Source organism: Phyllobates terribilis, unplaced genomic scaffold (assembly GCF_046119375.1).
Source record: "Phyllobates terribilis strain yellow unplaced genomic scaffold, ASM4611937v1 Scaffold_30__1_contigs__length_15301838, whole genome shotgun sequence".
Lineage (NCBI taxonomy): Eukaryota > Metazoa > Chordata > Amphibia > Anura > Dendrobatidae > Phyllobates > Phyllobates terribilis.
In genome coordinates, this window is record NW_027362790.1 from 9,935,887 (window position 1) to 9,952,142 (window position 16,256).

General features: G+C 42.3%; 5 non-coding genes and 2 pseudogenes across 5 annotated transcripts; all 7 read right to left on the reverse strand.

Annotated features, from left to right (window-relative positions):
• Positions 1–1,013: 1,013 nt before the first annotated feature.
• LOC141179845 (U2 spliceosomal RNA) lies at positions 1,014–1,199 on the reverse strand. The gene has a single exon (XR_012255798.1). It is a non-coding gene; the product is annotated as a U2 spliceosomal RNA (small nuclear RNA).
• Positions 1,200–1,991: 792 nt separating this feature from the next.
• On the reverse strand, positions 1,992–2,083 carry LOC141180062 (U2 spliceosomal RNA; annotated as a pseudogene).
• A 1,115-nt stretch (positions 2,084–3,198) lies between these two features.
• LOC141179957 (U2 spliceosomal RNA) lies at positions 3,199–3,391 on the reverse strand. The gene has a single exon (XR_012255874.1). It is a non-coding gene; the product is annotated as a U2 spliceosomal RNA (small nuclear RNA).
• A 2,445-nt stretch (positions 3,392–5,836) lies between these two features.
• On the reverse strand, positions 5,837–6,027 carry LOC141179808 (U2 spliceosomal RNA). The gene has a single exon (XR_012255773.1). It is a non-coding gene; the product is annotated as a U2 spliceosomal RNA (small nuclear RNA).
• A 6,390-nt stretch (positions 6,028–12,417) lies between these two features.
• LOC141180419 (U2 spliceosomal RNA) lies at positions 12,418–12,608 on the reverse strand. Its single transcript, XR_012256166.1, has one exon. It is a non-coding gene; the product is annotated as a U2 spliceosomal RNA (small nuclear RNA).
• A 1,115-nt stretch (positions 12,609–13,723) lies between these two features.
• On the reverse strand, positions 13,724–13,914 carry LOC141180420 (U2 spliceosomal RNA). Its single transcript, XR_012256167.1, has one exon. It is a non-coding gene; the product is annotated as a U2 spliceosomal RNA (small nuclear RNA).
• Positions 13,915–15,027: 1,113 nt separating this feature from the next.
• LOC141179865 (U2 spliceosomal RNA) lies at positions 15,028–15,244 on the reverse strand (annotated as a pseudogene).
• Positions 15,245–16,256: the final 1,012 nt, after the last annotated feature.

Below are 16,256 nucleotides of genomic sequence, written 5' to 3' on the forward strand. Positions count from 1 at the left end.
TCTAGATCCCTTACATGCCTGCACTTTTCGGCTTGCTGCTGCTGCAATCCACGCGTTTTAGATCTGCATAACTCCACCTCTTTAAACACAGCACCTTCACCCCCTGCTGTTCCCACCCGCCTCAACACCGTTGGAAGGGAGGAGAACCAATTAAGGCGGGGGGTGGGGTGGAACGAGCAGCTGTCTACCCTTAGCAGGAGGGCTCCTGATTACATACCTCTCCTGCTGCTGCTGCTGCTGGCTGTCCAGCAGCAGACTGAAGGTGGCTGCTGCTGTGCACAGGTATATAAAGGCTCAGAGCCTATTATGACACGCGCAGCCAGCGTTCCATTGCCACATTCCATCTACTGCAGGCAGGATACCTGGCTGGCTGAATGTCGCTGAGAAGCTCACAGAGACCGCCATAAGCAACAGTTTAACAGAATGCCACAGACTAATCAACCAAACTTTTTGGGTTGGGTTCTCTTTTATAGTCTGCAGGCATTAAATGAAAGAAGTCAGTGTTCCAGCAGAAGGAGACAACGTTTCAGAAAAGGCATTGTAGCAAACCAAAAAAGAAATTTTAAGCGCAGCAGAGTAACCAGCGCACATACCTGTTAGCTCAGGTGAGTTTAAAAGGCTGCTGTTGATAACAAGGGCATTTGCTAAATAGATGGTGTGTGTGCAACAATATACTGAAAGGTCAATTATATTATGCAGCTTATCTCACCACCTGTAGTTATTTAGGTGAAAGCTCCAAAATGCTTGCCTAATATGTCTGTTTATCCAAAAGGAAGTAAAAAGGGAGAGCTAGAAAGATAGCATTGCATCACATTACATGGCAATGCAATGCACAGTTGCTGAAGTTGAACCAAAATGAGCTTGTAATCTGGCTTCTGCAACTTTGAACATGAAAAATCCAATGAGGAGAAGAAAAGCAAAGCCAAAGAGTCCATCCCAAAATCCGACAAACAAGCAAAATGAACAAAAAACATTGAATTCAATTCTTTCTGATTTTAGAAACTGCATTAAAGAAGGGGTGCACCGGTCCTGGAGATACTGCAATACCAGGTCAATGCGTGGAGTGGACAGAGCAAGCTCTTTTTCCATCTCCCTGTTCTAAAAATCCATTTAATATATGGTCCCCAGATAGGGGACGTATCAGATATTAAACTGATAAGAACAGATTTTTTTTTTTTTTATCGAAAGCCCGAATTCGTGTACAAAACCCGAGTGCGCTTAAAAAAGTGACAAGTGCCGCAAAAAAAGTGCACTAGGATGCTGGTCTTCTTGAAACCCTCTCCAAAAGGAGAAGGGTCCCCCAAACCATTCCCCGTCCCTCCGAGCCAGAAGGCCACAGCGAGGAACAGGGACAAATAGCCACCTCCAGCCGAAGCCAGAGGCGACCCAATCTTACCCCCAATACCTGCCCGAGTTCTCACCCGAGCAAGGCACTGGGAGCCAAAGACTGTGCTCCCCTCCCGGAAGAGGGGAGACAACAATGCTCTCCTCCCGAAAGAGGAGAGTCAGGGGGGTTCAGGGGGGAGCGGAACCTGATGGCCACACACTCCCCCCCTAGACCTGCCAAGAGAGGAACCCGTAAGGGAACCGCATCCCGACAAAATCCTAGTAAGGACGTGGACACACGTGAAAAAGTGGACACACAGTGACAAAAAAAATTAAATAAATAGTGAAGGTTTCACAGTATAATACTGCCCGGACCTTCGACCGGGAATTGAAAAATTCCCCATCCTAAGGCCAGAAGGCCCGGAATAAGGGTGTGTGTGAAGAAAGAAATATTGAAGTGCTAGTGCAAATGTGCCATAAACTCAAGTGGGGTTCCCAATCCCAGTGAGTTAAGGCACCCCAGGGTCACCACTCCTGGGGCACTTCACACTTCGGGCTTTCGATCTTCCCCGGCCCAATGGCGTCGATCCTGGGGGGCCATGCTTTCCACCAGATGACTATATTAGCCAACTGGCGTACTAACAAGTGCCTAAACCCCAGTGTGCATAATGTATCAATCTACTAGGGCGGCCAACATCCAAAACCGCCTTTTCGAAAGATACTACACTTGATCTTAGCCAAAAGGCCGAGAAGCGATAACCAGAATTGGTTTCAAACTACGGAGCCACCCAAGGATCCTGAAAAGTCCATTTGTGGAGATGAGCTCCTGGACTCCCGTTAAGAAGACATGTTGTCAACCTCTAGATCCCTTACATGCCTGCACTTTTCGGCTTGCTGCTGCTGCAATCCACGCGTTTTAGATCTGCATAACTCCACCTCTTTAAACACAGCACCTTCACCCCCTGCTGTTCCCACCCGCCTCAACACTGTTGGAAGGGAGGAGAACCAATTAAGGCGGGGGGTGGGGTGGAACGAGCAGCTGTCTACCCTTAGCAGGAGGGCTCCTGATTACATACCTCTCCTGCTGCTGCTGCTGCTGGCTGTCCAGCAGCAGACTGAAGGTGGCTGCTGCTGTGCACAGGTATATAAAGGCTCAGAGCCTATTATGACACGCGCAGCCAGCGTTCCATTGCCACATTCCATCTACTGCAGGCAGGATACCTGGCTGGCTGAATGTCGCTGAGAAGCTCACAGAGACCGCCATAAGCAACAGTTTAACAGAATGCCACAGACTAATCAACCAAACTTTTTGGGTTGGGTTCTCTTTTATAGTCTGCAGGCATTAAATGAAAGAAGTCAGTGTTCCAGCAGAAGGAGACAACGTTTCAGAAAAGGCATTGTAGCAAACCAAAAAAGAAATTTTAAGCGCAGCAGAGTAACCAGCGCACATACCTGTTAGCTCAGGTGAGTTTAAAAGGCTGCTGTTGATAACAAGGGCATTTGCTAAATAGATGGTGTGTGTGCAACAATATACTGAAAGGTCAATTATATTGTGCAGCTTATCTCACCACCTGTAGTTATTTAGGTGAAAGCTCCAAAATGCTTGCCTAATATGTCTGTTTATCCAAAAGGAAGTAAAAAGGGAGAGCTAGAAAGATAGCATTGCATCACATTACATGGCAATGCAATGCACAGTTGCTGAAGTTGAACCAAAATGAGCTTGTAATCTGGCTTCTGCAACTTTGAACATGAAAAATCCAATGAGGAGAAGAAAAGCAAAGCCAAAGAGTCCATCCCAAAATCCGACAAACAAGCAAAATGAACAAAAAACATTGAATTCAATTCTTTCTGATTTTAGAAACTGCATTAAAGAAGGGGTGCACCGGTCCTGGAGATACTGCAATACCAGGTCAATGCGTGGAGTGGACAGAGCAAGCTCTTTTTCCATCTCCCTGTTCTAAAAATCCATTTAATATATGGTCCCCAGATAGGGGACGTATCAGATATTAAACTGATAAGAATAGATTTTTTTTTTTTTTTTTTTTTCCAAACACTCAGAAATTAAGTTTTATAATCTTAAATCGTATATCACCAAACTCAAGATTTTAGTTCCATCATCGTGTTTAGATATTATATTTATATTTTTTCATTTGAATTAATATATATAAAGTCAAACATAACAATTCCTTTGCAGTTTCAACAGTTTCCAAACAAATCACCACTGACATTACTTCACCCGGTTTCCCAAACTAAATATCCCCTTTTTCTCTTTTACTTTCCTCCCAACAAAACCCCTTAACTTCTTTTCTTCCTCCTCATGCTCTAACCGCATCTGTTCCCTATCATACTCTTCCTCATCATCTCTGAAAGTCACCACCTTCTCCAACACTTTACCCTTTTCCTCTTTTACTTCTTTCTTTTCACCAGATACTTTCCTTGATCCACAATTTTCCTGTACCGTTACCTTTTTCTTCAATTTCACCTTTAAACTTTCAACTTCTTTTCCCTGCTTATTCTCCTCTATAATTATGGCATCAACTTCCTTCTTCATTTTATCACCAATATCTTCCTTTTGTCCTCCAAAGTTCTTTTCAAAAGTTCCTTTGCTGCTTTCCATGTAACAATACCCAGAACTCCCGTTTACCATAATCCTCCCATTATGCAAATTTTCTTCTCCTGTTGTCCACACCAAAAAACGTCTCTTTCCGTTCCAAATACCAACTTTGTTCCTGTATAATTTCTGAAACTTTACCATCTTACATTTAGATTCCAAAAAAACCATTATCTCCTCTATTTCCACAAACGGATTGTCCATGTAAATTATCACACTCTTCGGTTTCCCCATGAATGATGCACTTACTCCAATTTTCCCAGAATCCTCTTCACTCCAGCCTTTGAAAAAATGAATGCACTTTTCCTCAGAAACTAGAGTCACATCACAAACTTTACCTTGCTTTATTTCTTGCATACAGTAGATATCCTTCTCCAAAACTTCATATTTCCTCAAAATTTCCAGAATCCATTTTTCTTCCAAAAAAGTTTCTTCCGTCTCCCGTTTCACAAAAAAACGTAAGCATCTCTTCTTTTTCCAAAACTCCATCTCAACGATCCGTTTTCCTTCCGTTTTTTCCTTTTAATCCTCCAAATGTTGCCACCACAGCTATGTGTGGCGACAGTTGCCCCCCACAGCTATGTGTGGTGACAAGGTGATCGCCTCTCGTTGCCCAGGGACTAATCCGACTCCCTAATAGCAGCAGGGGGGTTTAGCTCCACCGATAAGTGTAGCGATCCCCCCAGGCCAAGGAGCCGGGTACCCCAAGCGCCTCCCAGCCAAGACCAAGGCAGAAACCGCTAGATCACTGCACTTGATCTTAGCCAAAAGGCCGAGAAGCGATAACCAGAATTGGTTTCAAACTACGGAGCCACCCAAGGATCCTGAAAAGTCCATTTGTGGAGATGAGCTCCTGGACTCCCGTTAAGAAGACATGTTGTCAACCTCTAGATCCCTTACATGCCTGCACTTTTCGGCTTGCTGCTGCTGCAATCCACGCATTTTAGATCTGCATAACTCCACCTCTTTAAACACAGCACCTTCACCCCCTGCTGTTCCCACCCGCCTCAACACCGTTGGAAGGGAGGAGAACCAATTAAGGCGGGGGGTGGGGTGGAACGAGCAGCTGTCTACCCTTAGCAGGAGGGCTCCTGATTACATACCTCTCCTGCTGCTGCTGCTGCTGGCTGTCCAGCAGCAGACTGAAGGTGGCTGCTGCTGTGCACAGGTATATAAAGGCTCAGAGCCTATTATGACACGCGCAGCCAGCGTTCCATTGCCACATTCCATCTACTGCAGGCAGGATACCTGGCTGGCTGAATGTCGCTGAGAAGCTCACAGAGACCGCCATAAGCAACAGTTTAACAGAATGCCACAGACTAATCAACCAAACTTTTTGGGTTGGGTTCTCTTTTATAGTCTGCAGGCATTAAATGAAAGAAGTCAGTGTTCCAGCAGAAGGAGACAACGTTTCAGAAAAGGCATTGTAGCAAACCAAAAAAGAAATTTTAAGCGCAGCAGAGTAACCAGCGCACATACCTGTTAGCTCAGGTGAGTTTAAAAGGCTGCTGTTGATAACAAGGGCATTTGCTAAATAGATGGTGTGTGTGCAACAATATACTGAAAGGTCAATTATATTGTGCAGCTTATCTCACCACCTGTAGTTATTTAGGTGAAAGCTCCAAAATGCTTGCCTAATATGTCTGTTTATCCAAAAGGAAGTAAAAAGGGAGAGCTAGAAAGATAGCATTGCATCACATTACATGGCAATGCAATGCACAGTTGCTGAAGTTGAACCAAAATGAGCTTGTAATCTGGCTTCTGCAACTTTGAACATGAAAAATCCAATGAGGAGAAGAAAAGCAAAGCCAAAGAGTCCATCCCAAAATCCGACAAACAAGCAAAATGAACAAAAAACATTGAATTCAATTCTTTCTGATTTTAGAAACTGCATTAAAGAAGGGGTGCACCGGTCCTGGAGATACTGCAATACCAGGTCAATGCGTGGAGTGGACAGAGCAAGCTCTTTTTCCATCTCCCTGTTCTAAAAATCCATTTAATATATGGTCCCCAGATAGGGGACGTATCAGATATTAAACTGATAAGAACAGATTTTTTTTTTTTAATTTGGCTATCCCCTGCAGAGGGATAAAACCGTTTATTAAAACTTTAACAAATTACAAGCATAATTAAACAAATACCAAACGTTAAAAGACAAATGAAATTTACAAAACAAAAAAATACAAAGATTTTAAATAATTAGGTTCCATTGGTCAACAAGCCATTTTTTGGAAATATGTACATTCTTCTTTTTGTCAATTAAATAATAAGTATACATTTCACATAAACATAAACTTAAAACATCATTCACTGATAAAACATCTTGTTTAAAAATAGCAATGTTGCGCGCTTTCCAGAGAGATGACTTGGCGCAGTTCACTGTCTTCCAAGCCATTGTGTACTGGTCCATTGTGGGGCATTCCATAAGTCCGTATAGCACAGTTTTATATGTAAAGTCCTTGAGGTCTGCCACCCTTTCCAGTAGGGGGAGCAGTCTTCTCCAGAAATCCTTTGCAAAATTACATGTCCATAATAGATGTTCCACCGTTTCCTCGTCTTGGCATCCGGTTCTTGGGCAGATGGCAGACCTCACAAATCCTCTTCTGTATTGGAATGCCCGGCAAGGAAGACAGCGGTGCATGCAACTCCAAGCCAGATCTCTCTGTTCATTAAAAAGATAAAAAACGTTAATCATTTTCCAGATAGACATAGATTTGTCATCATCATATCTGTCAACATTACATATTTCCTCACTTTTACGTATTTCTTTAATTAATTTCTTACTATTTCTTAATTCCTCTATTTTCTTAGTCCCTAAATTAAAATCGGACACTATTTTCCTTAAAATCTCATAATGCGTCGACAAATTAAAAGCACGGGGCACAGATATATTAACTTCATACCATCCAAACTTTCTCATAAAAAATCCTGTATTAAAACGCATAAAAAAGGACCAATAGTGATTCTTAAAAAGGGCATTAAAACAGTAAACGAACAGATGGATTAAAAGAAACCTATTAAAATCTGGAAAATCTTTACCACCTTTTACTTTTGATTTCATCACGATTTCTCTTTTCAGCTTTTCCATTTTTGAGTTCCAAAAGAAGGTAAAACAGGTTTTGGTTATCTTTTTTAAAACATTAACAGGCGGGGGGAAAACCATGCTAAGATACAATAAAAGAGGTAAAATCACCATCTTTAAAACCAATACTTTACCCTCCATTGTAAGTCTCCTCATGTTCCACATACATATTTTCGTATTTACTTTCTGTGTAACTGTTTCCCAACTATTATAACCATCATTATTTTCAGTGAATGATATACCTAAAATGGAAATGGATTCGGAGACATTAATTGGTACATCACGTAAAATCATCCCCCCAACACTTAAAATGTTACACTTATTAAAATTGATTTTAAAACCAGAAGCTAGACAAAAGGATTGCACTTGATGGAGAGTGGCCGTAAGTGATGGTGCATCTGTACACAAGACCGCCACGTCATCCATGTAGCCTACAACCTTGGCCTCCAAACCACCGCTTCCAGGCAGAGGGACACCGCATATCTGTTTATTTTGGCGTATTGCACATAACATTGGTTCCAGTGCACAGATAAACAGTAGGGGGGACAGAGGGCATCCCTGTTTCACCCCTGACCGTAAAAATACCTCTTGTGTCTTAAAACCATTCACTAAAATCTTACTTGTACAATCCTTGTAAAATGCTTTAAGCGATAGTAAAAACCCTTCTGGTATGCCCATTTTCTCTAAAACTTTAAAAAGATAAAAGTGTGAGACACGGTCAAATGCTTTTTCAAAATCAATAGATAACATCGCCATTTTCCCCTTTCTGTCTTTTACATCCTCAATACAGTCTTTCACTAAATTCAGATTGTCCCATATACTGCGCCCCGGCACCCCACACACTTGATTAGAATGAATAACTTTGCTGATGACTTCTTTTAGACGATTTGCACAAATTTTAGCCATTATTTTATAGTCACAATTTAAAAGTGTTATTGGTCTCCAGTTTTCTAATTTTGATTTATCACCTTTTTTGTATAGGAGGGAGACTTCACCTTTCTTCCAGGAATTTAATAAAACCTTATTATTAAAAACCTCAGTAAACAAATAAAACAAATCATCTTTTAAAATATCATAAAAACATACATAAAATTCTATTGGGATGCCATCAGGACCAGGGACCTTTCCAGTTTTAAAACTTTTAATAGTTTTTAACACTTCTTGTTCCGTTAAAACTTGGGATAAAAACTCTTGGGATGCGGGATCTAAAACAGCTGTTAGTCCTTGCAGCGAATCATCCATTAATTTATTATCTATATTTTTTCCATTAAAAAGATTAGAAAAAAAAACCTCAACTTTACCCAGCATATTTTTTATATTATTCTCACCATCTATATGGTCAATTATCACTTTTTCTTTTTTATTTTTCCTAAAAAAATATCTGGAACACTTTTCATTTTCTTCTATATGTTGTACTCTAGAACGAAAAATTATCTCTTTTCCTTTTTGTTCTAGCCATTTTGAAATCTCTTCTTTTAAGTTTGAAATATCAAGTTGTACATCTATCCCATTGTCTCTGAGCTTAAATAATGTTTGTAGGCGGGTATTTAAAATTCTATATTCTTCATATTTTTCTTTGGCTCTACATATACTCTTTTTAATAAAAAAGTCTTTTATTTTTACTTTCATTCTATCCCACCATACACTCATAGTCTCATTTGTTTTTTTCCCTTTTCTACATTTCCTATAAAACTCAATAAAATCTGATAAAATCTGCGGGTCGGTTAAAAGGGATACGTTCATTTTCCAGCTTTTCTTACCACATTTTTTGTTGTCATTTACTTTTATGGTAAAGGATAAAAGTTTATGGTCTGAAAATATATTAGCTAAAACTTCACATTTGGCAGGTATTGTTTTATCTGAACCAAAAATAAAATCAATCCTAGAGCTACAATTAGCATTGCTCCAAGTGAAACCGGCGTCCTCTGGGCTGTCACTATGACACTCTTTATATATGTCTATCAATTTAGCATCTTTGACTATATCATGTAGCATACCTGAGGTTTTATCGTAGTTCCTGCTTACAGAGCTGGAGCGCCGGTTTTCACCTTTTAAAACACAATTAAAATCCCCTGCTAAGATAAAAGGTTCAGAGTTATTAATAAATAATGGTAAAAGATCAAGCATTTCGGCTCTTTCATTTTTCTCTGGGGATCCATAAAAATTTAAAAACTGCCATCTAATACCATCAATAAAAGCTTTTACTAATAAAATACGACCTGGTAAAATTTCCTGAATAAAATCAATTAAAACGTTCCCTTTAAAAAGTATGGCTACACCCGCTGATCCTGCAGCATTCGATCCGGACCAGACAGATGGCCCACACTTCCACTCATCTTTATATTTTTGATATGACATTTCATGTGGGATATTACATTCTTGCAGAAAAAATACAGATGCAGTAAAACACGTAAAAAAATTAAAAAGAGCAGTTCTTCTCGTGTTAGATTTTATGCCTCTCACGTTGAGGGAAATACCTTTCAGTTCAGCCATCATTAGAAAATGTAGAAATTTTACTTAGGTAACTAAGAGCAACGGATTTACCTGTCCGATGAACCTGATCAGACCACTGGGCTTGCGCCTCCCTCCTCATCTGATAGTATCGTCACGAGAGTCTCCGTGGAGGAGGAAAGATTACCACATTTATATAAACCCGACGCTACACTGGCATAGCTCAGAGGGCTGGCTGGCAGAACCCGCTGGGTCTCCATTGGCTGGCCATGCAGTTCCTCATCAGGTGGGTCCCCGAGGGGTTCCGCCGCCCCTGTTTGACCTGTAGAAGGTCGTCCTATAGGAGGAGGTTGCGCACAAGGCAGAGCCTCTGACTCTTCAGAGGCAGCAAGATCCCGGTCCCCACCTGTAGCAGCGGAGACCAAAACCCCTGAGGGTCCAGCGTCCACGTCCCCTTCTGGAGAAGTGTCCATCTGTTCACCTCCTGCTGCCTCCTCCGAACCACCCTTTTTCTTTTTCTTAGGACCCACCTTTATCCACTCAGCGCCCTCAGCACTAGGAGACCCAGACTGGGCATGGGCTTCTGTGTCGGCCTTTTGCCGGTCCCTTTTGACCTTACCAGTAGTGCCCTTCTGCTCCTTCTCAGCCCTACTTTTGGACTCCCGCAGGTCCTGCAGCCAGGTTTTGGGATTTGGTATTTTACCTGTCATAGACTCTGGAGACACTTCACTATTTGGTACGCCCTTATTGTCTCCAGAGGCTCCAGGTTGTTGTTCCTCCTCCTGAGGGGTGGTCTGATCTTTTGGTCCTTGGTCGGACGTCTTGGACTTCAACTTTTGCTCATCTTCCCGAAATCTGTGAGGGCAAGAAAAATAAAAGTGACCTGGAGTCTGGCAAAAACTGCCTTTCTTTTCCTTAGGGCATTCTTTTGTCTCATGTTCTTCACTAGCACAATTTCTACATGATACATGACAGTTTTCTTTTGAATGACCATAGCGCCCACAATTTCTGCAATATACTGGCATCCCAGAAAAGAAGAAATCCCCATTTGTTTGCCCAATTTTGAAACGGGCAGGGGGGAGCCGTATACCACCTGGTGTATTTGGATCTCTTGTACACTTCACAAGGAATTTCCACTTAGATGTCCATATGTTATATTCGTTTAATATCTTCCCAATACATTTAACACTTTTAAAATAAATTGCTAGAAATGACATTACTTCTGGAGCAGAAACAAAGGGCGAAAATATTTTTACAATAACCAGTCTTACCTCATCCAGGACGTGCTCAACAATTTGTATCCCTTTCAAAACAGGACTATTTTCAACTTTTTTTAACTTTTCTAGTACATCTCTAAAAATACCTTCTCCGGTGAATGTGATGTCATAGTCACCTCTTCTGGGATAATCCTGGATGGAGAGAATTTCATTCCTTTGTACGCCAAGAAGGTTCCTGAGCACGTCCTGGACTACATACCCTAATTTCCTCATATCCGAGCCACCCGCCGTGAAGTGAACTCGGATAGAGTTTTTTAGCCTCGCATAAAGAGGCACGAGGTTAGGGTCAACCTCCATGGAAAAACGCAACAAGGTTGCAAATTGCAGCCGCTTGCAATCTGCGCTCCCAGTGTTCTTGCAGCGAAAAACACCTGGAAGCTGGGGGATCGCAACTCGTTACCCTGGGACTAAGCCCTCTCCCTAATAGCAGCAAGCAGGTTAAGTCCACCAAAGTGGACGATCCTGCCAGGCCAAGGAGAGGGGTACCCGAGTGCCCTTCAACCACAATCTCCTGCAATAAAGCACTTGATCTTAGCCAAAAGGCCGAGAAGCGATAACCAGAATTGGTTTCAAACTACGGAGCCACCCAAGGATCCTGAAAAGTCCATTTGTGGAGATGAGCTCCTGGACTCCCGTTAAGAAGACATGTTGTCAACCTCTAGATCCCTTACATGCCTGCACTTTTCGGCTTGCTGCTGCTGCAATCCACGCGTTTTAGATCTGCATAACTCCACCTCTTTAAACACAGCACCTTCACCCCCTGCTGTTCCCACCCGCCTCAACACCGTTGGAAGGGAGGAGAACCAATTAAGGCGGGGGGTGGGGTGGAACGAGCAGCTGTCTACCCTTAGCAGGAGGGCTCCTGATTACATACCTCTCCTGCTGCTGCTGCTGCTGGCTGTCCAGCAGCAGACTGAAGGTGGCTGCTGCTGTGCACAGGTATATAAAGGCTCAGAGCCTATTATGACACGCGCAGCCAGCGTTCCATTGCCACATTCCATCTACTGCAGGCAGGATACCTGGCTGGCTGAATGTCGCTGAGAAGCTCACAGAGACCGCCATAAGCAACAGTTTAACAGAATGCCACAGACTAATCAACCAAACTTTTTGGGTTGGGTTCTCTTTTATAGTCTGCAGGCATTAAATGAAAGAAGTCAGTGTTCCAGCAGAAGGAGACAACGTTTCAGAAAAGGCATTGTAGCAAACCAAAAAAGAAATTTTAAGCGCAGCAGAGTAACCAGCGCACATACCTGTTAGCTCAGGTGAGTTTAAAAGGCTGCTGTTGATAACAAGGGCATTTGCTAAATAGATGGTGTGTGTGCAACAATATACTGAAAGGTCAATTATATTGTGCAGCTTATCTCACCACCTGTAGTTATTTAGGTGAAAGCTCCAAAATGCTTGCCTAATATGTCTGTTTATCCAAAAGGAAGTAAAAAGGGAGAGCTAGAAAGATAGCATTGCATCACATTACATGGCAATGCAATGCACAGTTGCTGAAGTTGAACCAAAATGAGCTTGTAATCTGGCTTCTGCAACTTTGAACATGAAAAATCCAATGAGGAGAAGAAAAGCAAAGCCAAAGAGTCCATCCCAAAATCCGACAAACAAGCAAAATGAACAAAAAACATTGAATTCAATTCTTTCTGATTTTAGAAACTGCATTAAAGAAGGGGTGCACCGGTCCTGGAGATACTGCAATACCAGGTCAATGCGTGGAGTGGACAGAGCAAGCTCTTTTTCCATCTCCCTGTTCTAAAAATCCATTTAATATATGGTCCCCAGATAGGGGACGTATCAGATATTAAACTGATAAGAACAGATACTACACTTGATCTTAGCCAAAAGGCCGAGAAGCGATAACCAGAATTGGTTTCAAACTATGGAGCCACCCAAGGATCCTGAAAAGTCCATTTGTGGAGATGATCTCCTGGACTCCCGTTAAGAAGACATGTTGTCAACCTCTAGATCCCTTACATGCCTGCACTTTTCGGCTTGCTGCTGCTGCAATCCACGCGTTTTAGATCTGCATAACTCCACCTCTTTAAACACAGCACCTTCACCCCCTGCTGTTCCCACCCGCCTCAACACCGTTGGAAGGGAGGAGAACCAATTAAGGCGGGGGGTGGGGTGGAACGAGCAGCTGTCTACCCTTAGCAGGAGGGCTCCTGATTACATACCTCTCCTGCTGCTGCTGCTGCTGGCTGTCCAGCAGCAGACTGAAGGTGGCTGCTGCTGTGCACAGGTATATAAAGGCTCAGAGCCTATTATGACACGCGCAGCCAGCGTTCCATTGCCACATTCCATCTACTGCAGGCAGGATACCTGGCTGGCTGAATGTCGCTGAGAAGCTCACAGAGACCGCCATAAGCAACAGTTTAACAGAATGCCACAGACTAATCAACCAAACTTTTTGGGTTGGGTTCTCTTTTATAGTCTGCAGGCATTAAATGAAAGAAGTCAGTGTTCCAGCAGAAGGAGACAACGTTTCAGAAAAGGCATTGTAGCAAACCAAAAAAGAAATTTTAAGCGCAGCAGAGTAACCAGCGCACATACCTGTTAGCTCAGGTGAGTTTAAAAGGCTGCTGTTGATAACAAGGGCATTTGCTAAATAGATGGTGTGTGTGCAACAATATACTGAAAGGTCAATTATATTGTGCAGCTTATCTCACCACCTGTAGTTATTTAGGTGAAAGCTCCAAAATGCTTGCCTAATATGTCTGTTTATCCAAAAGGAAGTAAAAAGGGAGAGCTAGAAAGATAGCATTGCATCACATTACATGGCAATGCAATGCACAGTTGCTGAAGTTGAACCAAAATGAGCTTGTAATCTGGCTTCTGCAACTTTGAACATGAAAAATCCAATGAGGAGAAGAAAAGCAAAGCCAAAGAGTCCATCCCAAAATCCGACAAACAAGCAAAATGAACAAAAAACATTGAATTCAATTCTTTCTGATTTTAGAAACTGCATTAAAGAAGGGGTGCACCGGTCCTGGAGATACTGCAATACCAGGTCAATGCGTGGAGTGGACAGAGCAAGCTCTTTTTCCATCTCCCTGTTCTAAAAATCCATTTAATATATGGTCCCCAGATAGGGGACGTATCAGATATTAAACTGATAAGAACAGATACTACACTTGATCTTAGCCAAAAGGCCGAGAAGCGATAACCAGAATTGGTTTCAAACTACGGAGCCACCCAAGGATCCTGAAAAGTCCATTTGTGGAGATGAGCTCCTGGACTCCCGTTAAGAAGACATGTTGTCAACCTCTAGATCCCTTACATGCCTGCACTTTTCGGCTTGCTGCTGCTGCAATCCACGCGTTTTAGATCTGCATAACTCCACCTCTTTAAACACAGCACCTTCACCCCCTGCTGTTCCCACCCGCCTCAACACCGTTGGAAGGGAGGAGAACCAATTAAGGCGGGGGGTGGGGTGGAACGAGCAGCTGTCTACCCTTAGCAGGAGGGCTCCTGATTACATACCTCTCCTGCTGCTGCTGCTGCTGGCTGTCCAGCAGCAGACTGAAGGTGGCTGCTGCTGTGCACAGGTATATAAAGGCTCAGAGCCTATTATGACACGCGCAGCCAGCGTTCCATTGCCACATTCCATCTACTGCAGGCAGGATACCTGGCTGGCTGAATGTCGCTGAGAAGCTCACAGAGACCGCCATAAGCAACAGTTTAACAGAATGCCACAGACTAATCAACCAAACTTTTTGGGTTGGGTTCTCTTTTATAGTCTGCAGGCATTAAATGAAAGAAGTCAGTGTTCCAGCAGAAGGAGACAACGTTTCAGAAAAGGCATTGTAGCAAACCAAAAAAGAAATTTTAAGCGCAGCAGAGTAACCAGCGCACATACCTGTTAGCTCAGGTGAGTTTAAAAGGCTGCTGTTGATAACAAGGGCATTTGCTAAATAGATGGTGTGTGTGCAACAATATACTGAAAGGTCAATTATATTGTGCAGCTTATCTCACCACCTGTAGTTATTTAGGTGAAAGCTCCAAAATGCTTGCCTAATATGTCTGTTTTCCAAAAGGAAGTAAAAAGGAGAGCTAGAAAGATAGCATTGCATCACATTACATGGCAATGCAATGCACAGTTGCTGAAGTTGAACCAAAATGAGCTTGTAATCTGGCTTCTGCAACTTTGAACATGAAAAATCCAATGAGGAGAAGAAAAGCAAAGCCAAAGAGTCCATCCCAAATTCCGACAAACAAGCAAAATGAACAAAAAACATTGAATTCAATTCTTTCTGATTTTAGAAACTGCATTAAAGAAGGGGTGCACCGGTCCTGGAGATACTGCAATACCAGGTCAATGCGTGGAGTGGACAGAGCAAGCTCTTTTTCCATCTCCCTGTTCTAAAAATCCATTTAATATATGGTCCCCAGATAGGGGACGTATCAGATATTAAACTGATAAGAACAGATTTTTTTTTTTTTTTTTTTTTTTTTTTTAAAACCACTCAGGTTTAGATATAAGCAAACAGTTAACCAGACTTCGTCATAAGTTATACTGCCACTTCATAAGCATCATTGTGGTTTCTTTATTAAAGTATTATTCAACAAAAATACAAACAAGTAATCCTATGCCAGAGACATTTCCAGAAAAAATATCAACGGTATTTAACCATATCCTGCCACTTAAGGTATTTCCACACACCTTCAGAATCTGTTCCACCACCACCACCTTCTCTTGTATCCCACAAATAGATTACATATAGTCTTGCTAAGATCAACCTAATACAATCATTTACTGTTAAATTTACTCTTTTAAACACACACAAATTTCTCACATCCCACAAGCTCTCCTGCACACACACCATAATAAACCACATCATCCTTTCTAGGCCACGACGACTAGCACCAAAACCAAACATAGCCACTCTCCAATCAATAAACTTCACACCAGCAACCCCTTTACACAGTCCACCCACACCTTTCCACACATCATACGCAAAATTACAATCCCACATAAGGTGCCTCACCGTCTCATTCGCTCCACAACCATCCCTTGGACATACTGCAGATCTTATGAGATCTCTTTTCTTCTGAAAATCCCTCACTGGCAAAATATTATGAAGGCCCATCCATACTATATCTCGCTGTCTATTCGACACACCTTGAATGCTTAACTTCTTCCATACCCGCGCAACTTCCATAGAACGCAATCCCACCACATTACTCTCACACTCATTCACACACATCTTCCCCATCACCTTCTTAACCAACATAAAGTCTTTCATTGCAACTGCTAACAAATCATTCTTCCTCACAAACTTCTCAATCAAACCATACCACTCAGGACTAGTGTTGAGCATTCCGATACTGAAATATCGGGTATCGGCCGATATTCACTGTATCGGAATTCCGATACTTAATTCCGATACTTTTATAATATCGAATACCGGAATCGGAAGTTCCCATAATGCCTGCGCTCTGCAGTGTCTGTGAAGGATGACAAGCTGGATGGCAGCGCTCAGCTGCGATCCAGCTTGTCATCAGA